The sequence below is a fragment of the Aotus nancymaae genome, unplaced genomic scaffold (assembly GCF_030222135.1).
Source record: "Aotus nancymaae isolate 86718 unplaced genomic scaffold, 86718_ANA_hifiasm-v0.15.2.pri h1tg000057l, whole genome shotgun sequence".
In the NCBI taxonomy this organism is placed as follows: Eukaryota; Metazoa; Chordata; class Mammalia; order Primates; family Aotidae; genus Aotus; species Aotus nancymaae.
Window position 1 is genome coordinate 15,155,220 of NW_026988471.1, and position 18,224 is coordinate 15,173,443.

The 18,224-nt window shown below is 46.0% G+C and overlaps 1 non-coding gene across 1 annotated transcript; it reads left to right on the plus strand.

Moving 5' to 3' along the window:
* The first annotated feature begins 619 nt into the window (after positions 1-619).
* LOC135269829 (small nucleolar RNA SNORA40) lies at positions 620-747 on the plus strand. Its single transcript, XR_010338079.1, has one exon. It is a non-coding gene; the product is annotated as a small nucleolar RNA SNORA40 (small nucleolar RNA).
* Positions 748-18,224: the final 17,477 nt, after the last annotated feature.

Consider the following 18,224-nt stretch of genomic DNA (forward strand, 5'->3'; position numbering starts at 1 on the left):
CTCCCGCTGGCCTGGCCTCTCTCGGAGACCTGAATTAGATTTGAGTGATGTTTGCTGTGTGCCAGGCCTCTGCTAGGCTCCGTGGAAGATATGGAAATAGATCATGACAGTTTCTGCCTTTGGGGAGTTTGCTGTCTAGTAAGGGACACAGAATGTATCCGGAAATGGTTATAACAGAATTAAAAAGCACTTTGGGAGCAGGGGCTGGGGTAATGGGGGAGGCATGGATGGTTGATTATTTTTAATTAGAAGGTTTGGAAAATTTCTTATTCCTAGGAGAAGAGGTACTGGAGATGGGCCTTAGAGGATGTGAGGATTTTAGGAAGTGGACAGGGAGAGGTGAGTATGAAGGAAATTTCAAGAGAAGGAGGGTACTGGCAAAATGTAGACTGGGAAAGGTCAAGGCACATTTGGTGAATGGTAGGCCTTCAGGGATGGCTGGCTGGTTGCGCCTTTGGGAAACTGTGGGGTCAGGGGGCATGGAATGAAACATGTACTGTGTCCAGGCTAGGAGAGTCTTGTGGGTGTGGAATTAATCCACCCACTCGCACCTTCCTCGTGTTCTAGGTAATGTTCCATGCATTGAGGATTCCAAAGAGAACTAATCCACAATCCACACTGCGTGCGTACATGTTTTTCTTTAACTTGTGGACAAAGACTTACAGACAGGTTCCAGAAATAAATCCTCTTTTGCAACCCAGAGCTCATTGGTCAGCATGAGCTTTGATACATATAAGAAGAGATATTATGATACAAAAAGAAAGAAGAAAGAAGGAAGGAAGGAAGGAAAGAAAGAAAGAAAGAAGAGGAAGGAAGATAGGAAGAAAGAAAAAAGAAAAAAAGAAAGAAAGAATCCACAGCCAGGCACTGTGGCTCATGCCTGCAATCCCAGCACTTTGGGAAGCTGAGGCAGGCGGATCACTTGAGGTCAGGAGTTCAAGGCCGACTTGGTCAACATGGTGAAACCCCATCTCTACTAAAAATACAAAAATTAGCCGGGCATGGTGATGGGTGCCTGTAATCCCAGCTATTGGGAGGCTGAGGCAGGAGAATCTCTTGAACCCGGGAGGCAGAGGTTGCAGTGAGCTGAAACTGCACCACTGCACACCAGCTTGGGCAACAGAGCCAGACTCCATCTAAAAAAAAATATCACGGGCCAGGCGCGGTGGCTTACGCCTGTAATCCCAGCACTTTGGGAGGCCGAGGCGGGTGGATCACGAGGTCAAGAGATCGAGACCATCCTGGTCAACATGGTGAAACCCCATCTCCACTAAAAATACAAAAAATTAGCTGGGCATGGTGGCGCGTGCCTGTAATCCCAGCTACTCAGGAGGCTGAGGCAGGAGAATTGCCTGAACCCAGGAGGCGGAGGTTGCGGTGAACCGAGATAGCGCCATGGCACTCCAGCCTGGGTAACAAGAGCGAAACTCCGTCTCAAAAAAAAAAAAATCACAATCCTGTTCTCAGAGAGCCTACAGTTTATTGTGGCACATAAAACACTAAAGAATTGTAAGGACGTGGTAGGATAAATCCTATCTATGATAGACTTAAGGTCAGAGGAGGTTGTAAGACATAAGATCAGCTACTCTGACCTGAGAAAGAGAGTTTGGGGAAAGCTGTACAGAAAAAAAGGCCACCTTTGGCTTGTGTCTTAAAGGATGATAGCAATTCAGTTGAGTTTTCCTTGAATTTAACCCGGAAGTTAGTCCAGTAGTTCTCAACTGAGGGCAATTTTGCCTCCCTGGGAACATTGGCAATGTGAGGAGACATTTTCGGTGAGCGTGGGCTGCTGGTCTCTCATGGGTGGAAGTCAGGGCTGATGCTGTACATCTTAAAATGCGCACAGGACAGCCTCCACAGCAAAGAAGGCTCCAGCCCCAAAGTCAATGGCGCTGAGATTGAGAAACCCTGTATTGAAGAACACATCAAACTCCACCACGTTGGGAACTGAGAGATGGCTGAGTAGCCAACAGCTTCCTGTGGCTTTGGGCAGGTCCTAGCTGTTTCTGGTGGGACTCACGCTATGGACTGAATGTGTCCCTCCAAAATTCATGTTGAAACTCCAAACCTCAGAGTAAGGGTATTTGGAGGTGGGGCCTTTGGGAGAAATTAGGGTTAGATTAGGTCATGAGGGTGGAGCTCCCATGATGGGACTAATGGCTTTATAAAAAAAAAGAAGTGAGGACGGGCGCGGTGGCTCATACCTGTAATTCCAGTACTTTGGGAGGCCAAGGCAGACGGATCACAAGATCAGGAGTTCAAGACCAACCTGGCCAATATGGTGAAACCCCCTCTCTACTAAAAATACAAAAATGAGCTGGGCATGGTGGCAAGTACCAGTTATCCTAGCTACTCAGGAGGCTGAGGCAGGAGAATTGCTTGAACCCAGGAGGCGGAGGTTGCAGAGAGCTGAGATCGCGCCATTGCACTCCAGCCTGACACCTGGCGACAGAACAACACTCTGTCTCAAAAAAAAAAAAAAAAGATATGCCAGATATCTCCCTCCCTTCCTCCCTGCCTCTGCCCCCGCCACCGCCTGCCCAGGCTTCAGAACCGTGGGGCTAAATGTCTGTGGTTTCAGCCCTCCAGTCTACGGCACTCTGTGATTTTGTGATAGCAGACAGAGCATCTTGATTTCTCATCTGGTCATGAGTCTGTGAGGCCAGATGTTCTTTTACACTTGTATCACCTCTCTAGGACATCGCGAAAGGGTTTCTCAACAAATGTTCAGCCCGCCGTCTTCTGGGAGGGCATGGTTTTCATCTCTCTGCAGAGTTTGGGCTCATACCTTTATAGAGCTTCTAGAGGCAGCTTTATAAAGCACGTTGGATGAGGTGTTTTGTTGTTTGTTGAGTATAGTGGATTATTTATATTGTTGGATTCCTGTGTGACCCTGATAAAAATATGCAGTATTATGCAGTATTTGGATCTCTCACTCTCATCCCTCCCAGCCACATTTTCTGCACACTGTCACTCAGCCCTGGTCACACACAGAAGCCACTTTCATGGCTGGAGAGACCCTTCCCCTTGACTCAGCCTCTGACAACTTCTCAATGCCCATCAGCTATGGCCTCATCGCCTGGGCCTGGCTTTCCCCGCCATCCACAGTATAACTCTAGGGACAGCTCTGCATCATCCGATTTCTCCTTCCCTCAGGCTGTGCCAGAGACTTGCTTTAGCCAGAGCAAACCCACCATTGTTCCCCAAGTGAACACCCCTAGAGGGAAGAGACTGTGCTTAATTGCTCTAAAAGCCCAGTTCAGCAAAGACCCAGTGAATAAAATGACAGACGAATGAATGCATACTTTAAAGAAGCTCTTAGAATTCACGGGAGGCCACATGTCGAGGAGGCTGGTGATAGGAAGGCAGTGGCATCCATGGACAAAAACAGGGAAAACATTTTCTCGACGAGGCGAAGAGGCCGTCTCTGTTGGCAAATTTGAGACGTCACTCTGCAGAGACGGAACCTGACCTCCGGGGCTGACAGTTAGCAGCTCCGTGGTTACTGCTCTGATTCCACTTGCTTTCCTGTGTGGTTGGGAGATCACTACGTTCGTTTCAAGCTCCACACCGACACAGCTTCACTGACAGTAGGAGAGGGTGTATCGGTGAGCTGCTGTCATGACAGCACTGTGTAACAAGCCACCCCAAATTCAGTGACTTGCCACAAATGCCACAGACTACTTATTTTTCTTTCTCTGCAGTCTACCTACGGGCCAGCCAGGACTGTTCTGCTTCAGGCTAAGGTGGGGCCGAGCTTGTCTCTGAGACTTCAGGTCAGGTTCAGGTCTTATCTGCAGTCATCCTAATTTTCTTGTACTCACCAGCAACCTGGCATGTTTATTGCATGGCAGATTCAGGGAGCAAATCGTAAAGCCAAGGCTGTGAGAACATTGAAAGTCTCTGTTCCATGTCTGCTCACATCCTACTGGCCAAGCAAGGCGTCTGCCCATGTCTGGGTAGACGCCTTGCTTGGCCAGTAGCTCATGATGGTGGGCTGGCATGTTTACCCTGCCCTGAGGGGAGGAGAGGGGAATAGGAGCATCAATACTCTCTGAACAATCATCTCATCTGTCACAGGGGTAGGATGTGTTCCTGAAACCCTCAGCCAGAGTTCCCCAGGGAATCTATGTTACATTGTATAGAACCGAGTCTCATGCCCAGCCCTAAACCAATCACTGGCAAAGGAGAACGGACTCACTATGAGGGATTAGACCAATTGTCGTTTGGCCCTGGGCCAGGACCCTCTTCCCGTGAACACTCAATGGAGTCAGGCTCCTGTCAGCAAGGCACTGGCAGGGAAGGACTGTCGAGTAAGCATCCAGTGTCCGCGCCAGCTGCCAGCTCTGATCAGGGTGAGTCACTTTTCCTCTTTGGGCCCAGAGCAGCAAGGAAAAGCCTCCTTGGGCCTTGCACTGTGTTGGAAATGTGCCTACACACGTCCTCCCAGGTGCCACTCGCTGAAATACCTTCACCTGCTGCGTCCCCACCAGGCAGACCAGCTAGTGCACTCTGGCCTCAGATGCTGACTCACCAGGCAGCTCCTACTGTGGGTGTGTCTGTCCCTGCAGGATCCCTGGAGCGCAGGCTGCCCTCCCCAGGCACTGGCAGGCAGCCCCCGCGGCACAGGTGTTAATCAGGCCCACTTCCCTTGCCTCTGCTTCCCTGGGGACTTCTCTTCTAACAACGAGGTCTGACAGCATCTCTAAGTTGGTTGGAAACTGGATGACCAAGTAGCCTTGGATGATTCTACCCTCAGCCTGCCTCTCTGGGCTTCAGGCTGTTCATTAGAAACATTCTAGGGGATGACAGGGATTCTCACACAATTTCTCTTGCAGGAAAGTGGATTTTCTGATGACAGTGGCTGTCTAGGGGAGGGGGCGGTAAGCATTAAGCCCCCCTGAGCAGCGAGGTTTTCTCTGGGCATCCCTCTCCATATCTGGCCCTGAAACTCTGGGATCCTCCCGTGAAGCCCTCCCTGGGCAGCGCACCCAAGGCAGGCAGGAGCCCTGGGTTCTAATCCGAGCAAGGCCTTGACGTTGCTGCGTGATGAGGCTTTGTAGGGCCTGAAGCTTTTGCATTTGGGGAGTTTTTTTCTTAAAAAAGAAAAAAAATGTAGAACATAATTTGTAAATGCCCAACTAGGTAACAGCTGTGATGGTTAATGCATGTGTCCACTTGGCTGGGCCACCAAGCCCAGATATTTGGTCAACCATTGTTCTGGTTCTTCCTTGAAGATGTTTTGTGGATGAGATTAACATTTAAATTGCTGAACTCTGAGTGTTGCAGATTGTCCTCCATAATGTGGGTGGACCTCAACCAATCAGCTGAAGGCCCGGCCACTCCTGAGGAGGAAGAACTTCTGGCAGCAGGCAGCCTTCGGACTTGAGCTGCAGTTCCTCTGCGGGTCTCCAGCCTGCCGCCACACGCTGCAGAGTGTATACTTCCAAGCCTTCCCAGTCCTCTGAACTAGTTCCTTGAAATCTCTTTCTCTCTTTCTCTCTCCATCTATCTCTGTCTCTCTTCTTCCCTGTCTCTGTTTTTCTGTCTCTCTGCCTCCTTCTCTTTCTCTCTGTGTCTCTGTATCCCTCTATCTCTCTCTCAATCTTTACCTCTCTCCCTCTCTGTCTCTCTGTCTGGTCATCTCTCTCTGTGCTCTGCGTGTGTGTCTCTCTCTCCTTCTCTGTCTCTCTCCCCATCTCTCTCTCTCTCTTTTTCTCTCTGTCTCTCTCTCTCTTTCTCTCTGTCTCTCTCTCTCTTTTCTTTCTGTGTCTCTCTCTTTCTTTTTTTTGAGACGGAGTTTCGCTCTTGTTACCCAGGCTGGAGTGCAATGGCACGATCTCGGCTCACCGCAACCTCCGCCTCCTGGGTTCAAGCAATTCTCCTGCCTTAGCCTCCTGAGTAGCTGGGACTACAGGCATGCACCACCATGCCCAGCTAATTTTTGTATTTTTAGTAGAGACGGGATTTCACCATGTTGACCAGGATGGTCTCGATCTCTTGACCTCGTGATCCACCCGCCTCGGCCTCCCAAAGTGCTGGGATTCTCTCTCTCTTTCTCTATCTGTCTCTCTCTCTTTTTCTCTCTGTCTCTCTCTCTCTTTCTCTGTCTCTCTCTCTTTTTCTCTCTGTCTCTCTCTCTCTTTTTCTCCCTCTCTCTTTCTCTCTTTTTTTCTCTCTCTCTTTCTCTGTCTCTGTCTCTCTCTTTCTCTCTGTCTCCCTCTCTCTTTTTCTCTCTGTCTCTCTCTCTTTTTCTCTGCACACACACACACATCTTGTTGCTTCTGTTTCTCGGGAGAACACTGCCTGACACAGGGCCTTTGAAAGACCTCACGCGATCAGGGACCCGACACCCCAGGCCCATTAGCTTCCCTGTGGCATCGTCCTTGGGAGGCCGGCCACCCTCCCTACACTGGCCTTCCACAGTGTCTCTCTAAGATGATGAGGGGTTGCCGCTGAGCCTGGCCTGTGGTGCTGAGGCCCTACACACAGACTGCAGGTCTCTGAGTACCTCCCAGAGAGTCAAGCGTCAGAGTCTCCCACCCTGCCTCTGGCCATCCCCACACCCACAGTCCATGCACACAAGGTGAGGAAGCAGCAGCAGGCACACAGAGCCACCTTCTCACACCCGGAGCCTTCAGCGGCTGAAGAACGCAAGGTCGCCCCGGACCCCAGGGCTGGCCATCTTTCCCCTTTCCTCAGCTGAGTTCTGGTCAACTTGCTCCTTTTGGAGTGCCACTGCCTGCTACTTGTGGGCTGCAAAAAGAAAGATATGGCAGTTCACAGATTTTCAGACGTAATAAAACACCCTTGTCAAGGCCGGATTGTTGTCTGCCTGTCACTACTAATGAAAATGTACCTTCTCCAGAGGCATTCTGAAGGGGTTGGGGCTGGCACGGAGCTAGAGAGCTGGGTGCTGGTTGCGGGGGAGTCGCTAACTGGCCGGTGGCCCTGGTCAGTCCCATCTCCCAGGTGGCCTGCTGAGTACTGGGGCTTTGTTGGATGGTCCCCGGTCCTTCCAGTTGTGCCGTCCACTGGATAGACTTTGCACCTCGCTCTGTTGCCCCCATGTGCTTGGTGACTTGGCCCTTTGGAGAAGACAGTGAGATGGGAAAGACTTTGGGCATTGAACTGGGAACTCATTTTGTCTTGGGTGGATTCACCAAGAAGTCAAACATGCTGGACAAGCTAGCAAGCAAGCAAACAAATGAATACACGCACGACTTTGAATTTTTTGCAAACGCTGCTCCCGTGCTTTGGGGTGCATGTTGATGTGTGCACATGCAGGAGCCGGGCTGGAGAGGAAGTGACCCTTGCTTGGTTTAGTTGCATTATGCAGGGACCCTTTTGGGCAATCCTCCGCAAGCAGCCAGCTTACGGGATGCAGGAGAGGGTCATCGGGCCTTCATCATCAGAGGAGGAATTCCTCCGTCTGGCTGAAGAGGAGACAGTGCATGAAAAATGGTGGCAAGGGGTCAGGAGGCGAAGGCAAGTGAGAAAACACTTTCATCTATTATCCCGGGGTCAACGGGCTCCCTCCCATCAGGGAACCTTGGGGCGGATGAATGGCCCATTGCAGGAGGTGCGGCATTGTGTGGACCCGGAGCCCACGTCACAATCCCCCAGCTCAGGACAATAGTGCCTAAGAAAGTGGTGGGTGGCTCGCCTCCCAGGAGCTGCTGCTTCTTATCAAAGGGCTTTCACCAGGAACGCCCCAGCCTGCTTAGGAAGGAGGGAGAGCTGTTTGTCCAATAATGCGAAAGCATTTCAGACTCATTCCAAATTCCCCGTCACGGCGATTAGGTTGGCCCGTATTGAATTTCCTCCAGAACCAGTGTAGGTTTCTCAGCTGTTGCCGCTCCCTAAAAGCCACACATGTTCTTTGAGTTGTGTAATTTTTGTTTGAAGAACAACATATTCCTGTTCAAAACGAAGTCCAAATCCTTATGCTGAAAAGTGGCATGCATTCCCTCCAAAGAAGATGCCTGGAGGGCCACGTGTCCACTCTGCAGTGGGTATGCAGCAGAGGCTGGCTCTTGGTTTGGGCAAAACCATAGTCTTACCTTCTTCCTGCCGTCTCCTTATCAATAACCCGTAATTACATGTTTTAAAATATCCTGCAAATTTGTTGTAAGTCTGGCATCATGACGACCCTTATTGAATTAGGGCTGGTTTGCTTTCAGGGTTTCCAGAAATATGTCACCTAAATGGAGAGAATGTGGTATCCTGGTAGTGCCTGATATTGCCTGCTACTCTAAGCTTTAGAAGTGGGCAGTGGCCAGAGATGTGATTTTGTAGTGTTGTTTTCACATCTGGCACGGGGCCTAAAAGCTCAGATCTCAAAATGAGCCTGCCTGGCACCAAGCAACCCTACATTCCAGATCCAGAACTGATACTTGCATAGAGACCCCCCCGGGCCGCAAGGCTCTCCTGGTGAGCAAAAATGACTGTACACAGGCAGGGGTTTTGTGAGAACTGGTCCTTATGGCCCCAGACCTTGTAAATGCTCTCCTGTATCTCCAGTGGGCAATTTACTTAGGAGGTCAGTTGAGTGGCAGGCCCTGCACAAGGAGCTGGAGAAACAAAAAGAAAGAAGACATGGTTCCTGCCCATGTTAGGGACAAATTAGCAGAGAGATGAATGCAAACATCCGTGGCTAGCATTATGAAAGAGCTACATATGAGGTACATACCCTGCACTGTAAGCACTGAAGGAAGGATGACAGTGATTTATTCCTAGAGTACATTAAAGAGTCTACGGTAGAGTACTGGGTTGAATAGTGCCTCTGCAAATTCATGTCCACCCAGAACATCAGAATGGGACCTTATTTGGAAATAGGATCTTTGCAGGTGTAATTTGTTAGATAAGGTCGCCCTGGACTAGGGTGGGACCCAAAGCCAATGACTGCAGTCCTCATAAAAAGGCCATGTGAAGACAGAGGCAGGGGTTGGAGTGATGTGGCTGCAAGCTGAGAGTTGTCTGCCACTACCAGAAGCCGGGGGAGATGCAGAGAGCAAATTCTCCCTGGAAGCCTCCAGAAGGTACAAATCCTCAGGACGCCCTGCTTTCTGACTTCTGGCCTCCTGACCTGTGAGAAAATAAGTTTTCTGTTGTTTGCAGCCACTATGTTTGTGGTAATTTGTTACAGCAATCCTAGGAAACTAATATACATGGTGTGTCATCAATTACATTTCACTGGCAGCACTGAATGAGAGTTTCCACAGTTGGATGGAGTAGAAGCTGGGTTATGGGCTAACCATGGACACAGGTGGGGTTGGGGACCCCAGGTAAAGGAGGAAATGGGAACAGAGAGGTATGAAAGGGTGCAGAAGCTTCTGCCCCATGGGTGGCATATGCCAGGAATGAAGAGGGCACATGGGAGGGTGGGAAGGTGGGACTGACCAAGTGAAGAAGGAGAGTTCAGAGGGACATGGTGAGCCACACTAAGGAGTTTGGGTTTATCTTTTTCCTACCTTCTCTCCTCTTTTTTATTAAATTAGTGATCTTTGTCACATAGATGTCTTACGGAATAGCAAAGGGTTCATGGATGCTGCAGGGAAAAGCAAAAAGATAAAGTTGTTGGCTTCACTGTGATACAATATTGCACAAAAAAATTAAACACAAAGAGATGCCAGATGTGAGTAGTGTGATGTGAACAGGCACAATTTTAAAAATAAAATTATTGATAAATAGTATATCTAAGAGCCATTTACTTTTTCCCCAAAATACAAGGCAAAAAACCCCTCATACACACACACACACACACATACAAAAAAAAAAAAAACCCAAAAAAACAAAAATAGCTTCCTCTGTTGGAAGGAATTTCTGATGCTGCAGATGTATTGTTGTGGTCTTTGGGTCTCCTCTCTTCTCACTGTGCTATAAACTTCTATGTCAGGGACCTTCTCTGATTCAGCAATGCATGGATGAACAGTAGACACTAGTGTACTGTGGAGTACAGAGACAACTGGGCAGTGTGGCTAGGAAAGACCTTCCATAGAGCAGATCTGAGCTCCAGCAGGATGTAAGGATAGGGTGGACAGAAGAGGGAGAGGAAGGGAATAGTCTACCTATGGAAAATGTCATGAACTAAGTAGGGCACAGAAATAGTTTGTGTAAGGTGTATCTAGAGGGATGAAAGTGTAACTGTCCAATGGCTTTTCCTTGCCCACTGCCTAGACAGAGCCAATTTATCAAGACAAGGGAATTGTGATAGAGAGTTTAATTCATGCAGAGCTGGTTGTACAGGAGACTTGAGATTTATTATTATTCAAGTTAGTCTCCCTGAGAATTTGGGGACTGAAGTTTTAAGGTTAATTTAGTGGGTCTAGGGCTAGTGAGTCAGGAGTGCTGATTGTTTTGCTAGAAGATGAAATCATAGGAAGTCAAAACTGTCCTCTTGTGCTGAGTTAGTTCCTGGGTGGCGGCCGCAGGACTGGTTGGTGGCCGCAGGACTGGTTGTCAGCCACAGGACTGGTTGGCAGGTCCAGGTGGGCCCATCTGGTTGTCAGAAATGCAAAATCCTGAAAAGACATCTCAAAAGGCCAATCTTGGGTTCTACAAAAGTGATGTTATTTTCAAGAGTAATTGGGAGAAGTTGCAAAACTTATGACCTCTGGAATAATAGCTAGTAATTATTTAGAACTTAAGCCCCTCTCATCCTAACTTGGTGGCCTTTAATTAGTTTTGCAAGAAGAGTTTAGTTTTGGGGAAGGACTATTATTTAAACTATAAACTAAATTTCTCCCAAAGTTAGCTTAGCCCACACCCAGGAATGAGAAAACATAGCCAACCTGTGATGCTAGAGACAAGAAGGAGACATGTCAGTTTATCTCACTGTCATAATTTCCTCAGCTATAATTTCTGCAAAGGCAGATTCAAAAGGAGACATGGCTGTGGGAGACAAAATGGGAAAAGTTTATTGGAGCCCTACTGGTGATAGCGACAGGAGGCAGGTAAATTCTTAGGCAGACAGGGATGCGTCTCTGGTGAAATTCAACCTTTGAACAGTCTAAAGCCTGAGATCCAAGCTATGAGTTCTGGATAAATCCATGGGCCAGATTGAGAACTCCCATTTCCATTTGGTGTGTTCTCTCCTGGTTGGTCCTTATTCTTCACCTATTTTACATATACCTACCCTTCCCTAATTGATCCCCTACACTCTTATGCCTGTTTCTGAATGGTGCTTTTTCAAGCATACCCACAGACCAATCATCATGCACCTCCCCATTTCAAGTCCATAAAACCCCTACACTCAGCCTCGTGGCAGACAGCCCACCTTTGGATTCCTTCTCACTGGCCAGAGCTTTTCTGTTGTTCAGTAAATTCTACTTTGTCTTACTCTCCAGTGTCCCCATACCCTATTCTTCTCAGTCATGGGACAAGAACTTGGAACTTGGTGAACTACAGGAGTAAAAGAGCTTCAACACTTAATGTGAAGGCAGGAGGGTTAATTTTTCCTGGCCAGGTGCTGTGGCTCATGCCTGTAATCCCAGCACTTTGTGAGGCTGAGGCAGGCAGATCACTTTAGGTCGGGAGTTTGAGACTACACTGACCAACATGGCAAAACCCTGTCTCTACTAAAAATACAAAATTAGCTGCATGTAATCCTAGCTGCTCAGGAGGTTGAGGCAAGAGAATCACTTGAACCCAGGAGGCAGAGGTTGCAGTGAGCCGAGATCATGCCATTGCACTCCAGCTTTGGCAATAAGAATGAAACTTTGTCTAAAAAAAAAAATTCCTATAAGAAATAGAGCCATTGATAGTTTTTGAGCAAGACAACTTGATTTAGTTCAAAATCTTAAGATCGCAGGACCTCAGAAGTTCAGCTGATGACCAGACTTTGTGGTCTGATGGGAGAGATGTCGAACACCCCTGGGCTCTCTTATGCCATCTTCCCCTATGTCAATTACCTTCTAGGAGAAGCTGGGGCTTGTGTCCTCACATGCTTCTTCCAAAGGGTCTCTCTAACAACATTACTGGTCAAGATGTCATCAGAACTTGCTGCCACCCATTCTGCAGATATGGTTTTCTGCTTCCTCACCTGCCCTGCACCTCCTCCTTCTCTGGGGTCTCAGAGAAGTTGAGATGGTGCTAGGCCGTCTGGGACCTGCTCATATGTGTGCCCTCAGAAATGGAGATGCAGTAGCAATCGCTGGGGGTCAGGAGACCCGGGATACCAGTTGTCTCTCCCTGCTTATAGAACCATCTCAAAACTTGGTTGAAAAAACAGTTCTTTTGATTGCTATTTTTTGCATTACTGAGAGCCGACTGGGTTCAGCTCTGGGTCTACTACAGTCACCATCAGTAGTAACAGGAGCCGGAATCACTTGAAGTTACTGTCACTCACTTGTTTGGTGCCTGAGCTAGAAAGACTCAAAAACTGGGAGCTGAAACAGCTGGAGACACACCATTTTCTCAGGCACTTCGGGAGGTCTTCTCAGAGCTAAGCCCTTAATGACCAATTTAACTTTCAGTAAAGCTCAGAGGACAAGTTACCTTGAAGCTAAGGAAGCTGAATTATCAAGGCTCATCATTTGCATGTCCAAGACATATATTATGGCATTAAGTACTGGGCTCCATTCTAGGTTTCTCCTTTCCTACTCTCTTCCTTGCACAGGCAGTTGGGTGATTGCACTTGAAATTTGGCTATAAGCATGCCACTCCCTTAATTTGCTGGAAGTACCATGAAATTTCCTACAGACCTTAAAAACTCAAATGTCTTTGGGCTATGGAGTCAATACAAAGGTGTGAAGTGGCCACAGTAGGATCATAGTAAGGGATGGGGGTCTTCATTTAACTTAAGAACACCCTAAAGTCATTTACTTTCACTTGGATACCAGATGACAATTGCCATGGATCAGATTCAGCCTGCAGGAGGCAGTGGGTTTGTGACCTTGACTTAGAGGGAAAAATATTCAACACTTCACCTCTGTATTCAAGATCCACCACCCATAGTTGTCCTCTCAAACTTATTGCCCACAGCCACACTGCCACTCCTACACTCTAGGGATTATCTAAATTTGCCTGGCAGTATTTGTGCTTCCTTCCTCCTTGATCCCAGTTCTGCTTTCCATCTGATGGGAGAGACGTCAAACACACCAGTGCTCCCTTGTGCTACGTTCCTCTGTGTCAATAACCCCCAGGAGAATCTGGGGCATGGGTCCTCAGAGACTTCTTCTAAAGGATCTCTCTTTCTCCAAACAGCAGAATCTTACCTGACTGTCACAAGCCAGTTCAGATATCATCTTCTAAAAACTTCCCTGATCTCCAAGATCCTTATTGTCAATCTGCATAATGAATTCATCATGGAGCCTTTGAAGTTTCTCTTCTACCATTGTCTTGAAGTGTTGAGAAAGTGTGGGTTGTCATTTTTTGCCTCCTCTCTTCATAACTAGGGTGCAGTGGTGTGATCATAGCTCACTGCAACCTCGAACTCTTAGGCTCAAAAGATCCTCTCACCTCAGCCTCCCTAGTAGCTGGAACTAGAGGTGTGCACCACCATGCCTGGCTAATTTTTACAATTTTTTGTAGAGATGATAGTTTGCTATGTTGCCCAGGCTGGTCCTGAACTTCTGCCCTGAAGCTATCCTCCCACACAGCCTCTCAAATTCCTAGGATTAGAGGCATGAACCATCCTGCCTGGCCCTTCAATATAGCTTTATCAGTTGCTTTTTCTAACTGGACTTTGGATGTGGTGTTATCTTGTTTACATTAAGGGACATCCTTGATACTGCTGTAGCTGTCCTGACACTGGTGATCTGCAGGGCCCTTTGGTGCTGGATGTGTTCATCTGACCTTGCTCCCTCTCTGGTTGTGCCTGTGTTCTTCTCCTGTCACCCCACGATAAGCTCCTGGGGCAGGTCCTGTGTCTCCTCTGCTGATGGTGTCCTCACAATTTTTTATCTGGAGCTGAGCACCTTGTAGGTACCAAGTGTTTTCTGATTTGTTGATTTGTTTATGAGCAGAGAAATGTTTGGGTCCATGCCAAATTGTAATGGGATAGTAATTAGCTTCTGGAAGAGATTCTGATTGTCTCAGGCCCACCAGTCCCTGGGAAGTCTTTTGGCTTGAGTGGCTGGGTGAACAGTGGGGCTTTGATTAAAAATGAGAGACTGGAGGAACAACAGGCTTGGTGATAGAGGAAGAGACAATTAGAAGTTTTGGTTTAGAAATATGTGAATTTGAGATCACTCTTAGCTGTCTTAGGGGAGAGGTCGAGTGGGTTATTATATATGAGCCAAAAGCTTAGAAGACTGGCTTGAGCTGGAGAAAGGAATTGGAACTCTGTGGTTGGAAGGCAATTTGCTTTTCAATATTCATTTGCTAATTTTCTTACTAACAAGGATTCCACTCAGATAATAGTTTGCATCCCTCAGGCTCTCCTGCAGCTAGGTGTGGCTGTGTTTCATTACGAAATGAAACATAATCACAGGGAATACTCATGGAAACAGAGCTGGCTTCTTATGTTTCACCTACCTCCATCCTGGTGTTTGGAATGTGGCTGTGATGACTAGGTGCTTTGGCAATATTCTTGTATCAGGAGGATGCGAACTGTTGGGGATAAAAAGTGTATTTTGTCTTTACCCATTGCAAGGGTCATGGCTGACGTCCCTGTAACAAAAGACAGATTAGCAAGAGAAAAGCATAGCAAATTTATTTAACTAAAGTTTTAAGTGATACAAGAACCTTCAGGAACGAAGACGCAAAGACCCAGGAAAAACTGAGTAATTTTATGATAAGTCTGATGAAAGAAGTGCATAGCTGTGGAGAAATATGATTGGACCAAAAAAAAAGTATAATCTAATGGTAAAAAAACTGGGTTAGCTTCACAAGGCCTGTTTGTTTAGACCTTTCCTTTGTCTTTGTATGACATTACTTGCCTCTGGGTGTTGGGCAAAACCCCTCTAGGGGAGGTATTTAAGAGAATTTCTTTGTAACTATGCTTCAGGGGAGAAAGGCTGCAGAAGGGCAGAGTGACCTTGCTTCTGCAGTTTTCTCAATTGCCATTGTACCGTATTTTGGGGTATTGTATTCTGAGCTTCAATAGGTTCGTATCTTAGAGATGGATAATGGAGAAAATCTATCGCTTGATAATTGTGTTACCTCTATACTGGGCTCAGATGCCTCTATATTTGGACTTCTTTCATATGGGAGATGTTTTAGTCTGTTCTCATGCTGCTAGTAAAGACATATTTGAGACCAGGTAATTTATAGAGGAAAGAGTTTTAACTGATTTACAGTTCAGCATGACTGGGGAGGCAAACATGTCCTTCTTCACATGACAGCAGCAAGGAGAAGCGCAGAGCAAAAAGGGGAAAAGCCCCTTATAAAACTGTCAGATGTCATGAGAACTCACTATCACAAGAACAGCAGCATAGGGAGTAACTGCCCCTATGATTCAATTACCTCTCACTGGGCCCCTCCCACAACACCTGGGGTTTATGGGAACTTCAATTCAAGGTGAGATTTGGTGGGGCACAGCCAAACCATATCAGGAGAAAAGTAAACTTTTATATTTATTTTCTATTTTAAATTTTATTTCAAATTAACTTACTGCTATTCTGTTCTCCATCACTATAGCTTTGTCATTTTGAGAATGTCATAGAAATGGAATCATATGCTGTGTAACTTTTGAGACTGGCTTCTTTCACTCAGCAAAATTCATGTAACATTCATACATATTGCTGTGTCAGTCAGTAGCCTACTCCCTTCATTCCTGAGTAGTATTCCACTGTAGGGATGTACAACAGTTTATTTTTCCCTACAAATGTTGAAGGACATTTGAATTGTTTACAGTTTTTGGTGATTATAAACAGAGCTACTAGAGACATTCAAAGACTTTTGCCTGAATTTGTTTTTATCTCTCTAGGGTAAGTACCTAGGAATGGGACTGTTGGTTCATACGGTAAGTGTGTGTTTAACTTTGTAAGAAATTGTCAAACTGTTTTCCAGAATGCTTATATTATTTTATACCCCAACTAGCAACGTATGAGAGAACGATTTGCTTTGCCTCCTCGTCAGTTTTGATAGTGTCAGATTTTCATTTTCTATTCATTTTAGTGGGTACGTAAGTTACCTCATCATGGTTTTAATTTACATTTCCCTAGTGGCTAATACTGAAGATTATTTTTTCATGTGCTTATTTGCCATCCATATATCTTTAGTGAAATGTCTAATTAGCTCTTTTGCCCATTTTTAAATAAGATTGTTTTCTTATTTTGAGTTTTGAGAATTTTTTATGTAGTCTAGATACAAATCATTTGTTAGATACATGATTTGAAAATATTTTCTCCCAGTCTATTACTTGCCTTTCACTTTTGTAATAGTTTCTATCACAGAGTAAAACTTTTACTTTATTGTTGTTGTTTATTTTATTATTTTATTTTATTTTTGAGACAGGATCTCGGTCTGTTTCTGAGGCAGGAGTGCAGTGGCATGATCTTGGCTCACTGCAACCTCTGCCCCCTGGGTTCAAGCGACTCTTGTGCCTTAGCCGACCAAGTAGCTGGGACTACAAGTATGCAACACCACACTTGGCTAATTTTTGTATTTTTAGTAGAGGCAGTTTTTTGCCCTGTTTGCCAGGCTGGCCTCAAATTCCTGGTCTCAAGTGATCTGCCCGCCTCACCTTTGGGATTACAGGCATAAGCCAGCACACCTGTCCTGCAGAACAATTGTTTTCATATTTGATGCAGTCCAATTTGTCAATTTATATTTTATGGATCATACTTTTGATTTTAATGTTTATTGTTTTTCTATTTATGGTTCCTGTGAGCAGATTAATGTCTATTTTTTCAGGCACTATTTTTCAGGTCTTTGTGACTCAGAGAAAATCTAATTTTGATTAGACATGTCACCAACACAGATACAGTATTCAAAGAAATAGAATGGAGTGAGATTGTGACTCACTCAGTTTGGGAAATGGGAAAACCTCAACTGTGGCTTGTGTCTGTAGGTTTCATCTTTTCATCTCGAGGTTTTCAAATGAGGTTTTCCTGTTTCCCAAACTCGTGCACTTTCCACCTGTAACTCATTGCTCTGTCAGAGAATATCAGAATCAGTATCCCAAAGAGGTGCTAGCACCCTGCACTAGGTGGAATGTTCCAGGCTTGGTCTTCGCTTTTACATTAGCATGTGACAAATGTTTATTAGGCACCTATTATATGCTAGGTACACCTATACATGTAATGTATTATGCCATGCTGTATAACTCATCAAAGTCTTTTACATTCTAGAGTAGGGAGACTGTCAGTAAACAAATAAATATTATAAGGTGTCCAAGAGTGGTGAGTTTGATTAAGATAGTGACTTTGGGTGATGCGACCACACATCTCTGGACTGGGTGGTTCAAAGATGGCCTGTCTGAGCAGGTGTTTTCCTCCTTACAGCACCGTCACCTCCTCCAAATCCCACACTCAGGACTGGCTCTATAAGAGTAAACCAGTGACGTCGCAGGGCCCTAAGCTCACAAAGGCCTCATCCTTGGAGAAGAGAGCCCTACTTTGCTTAACGCTTTGTTGTAACTGTCTTGAAATTCTTGCTTTTTGAATAAGCAACCCCACATTTTCATTTTGTGGGAAAGTAGGGAGCATGTCTTAGACACTTGTCCAGACAGAAAAACAAGCAAAAGCAGCAACATCTTTATATACCTCTGTCAATCTTGGGGGACAAATTATGCCACTTACTTTAATTCCACCAAAATAGACGCTTAAGAGGCATTCCCCTCTTCAAAAATTCACTAGACTAAGAGTCCACGTGGGGTTGTTAGATGGACGCCATGCCTACCATTCTTTACCGCCCTTCTCGTTGTCTCTACAAATCTCTTTTGCTTGGTTAGACTTTACGTAACAGAATGGCAAACCTCCAATTCATAAATGCTACAAGTGTTTGTTGTTGGTGGCAAAGATGAATTCCGTCACCAGGAGGACATTCAAAGAAGGCTGTATCCAGCAGAGTGCTGGTCATTTGACGTACAGTCATGCAGTACATAGCATTGTTTTGGTCAACAATGGTCTGAATATATGACAGTGGTACCATAAGATTATCACACCGTCTTCTGACTGTACCTTTTCTACGTTTAGATACATTTAGATACACATGACATTTAGCATTGTGTTATGATTGCCTACAGTATTCAATATAGTTGCATGTTGCACAGGTTTGTGGCCTAAAAGCAATGGCTATGGTATATAGTCTAGATGTGTAACCGTGATATCTACCAT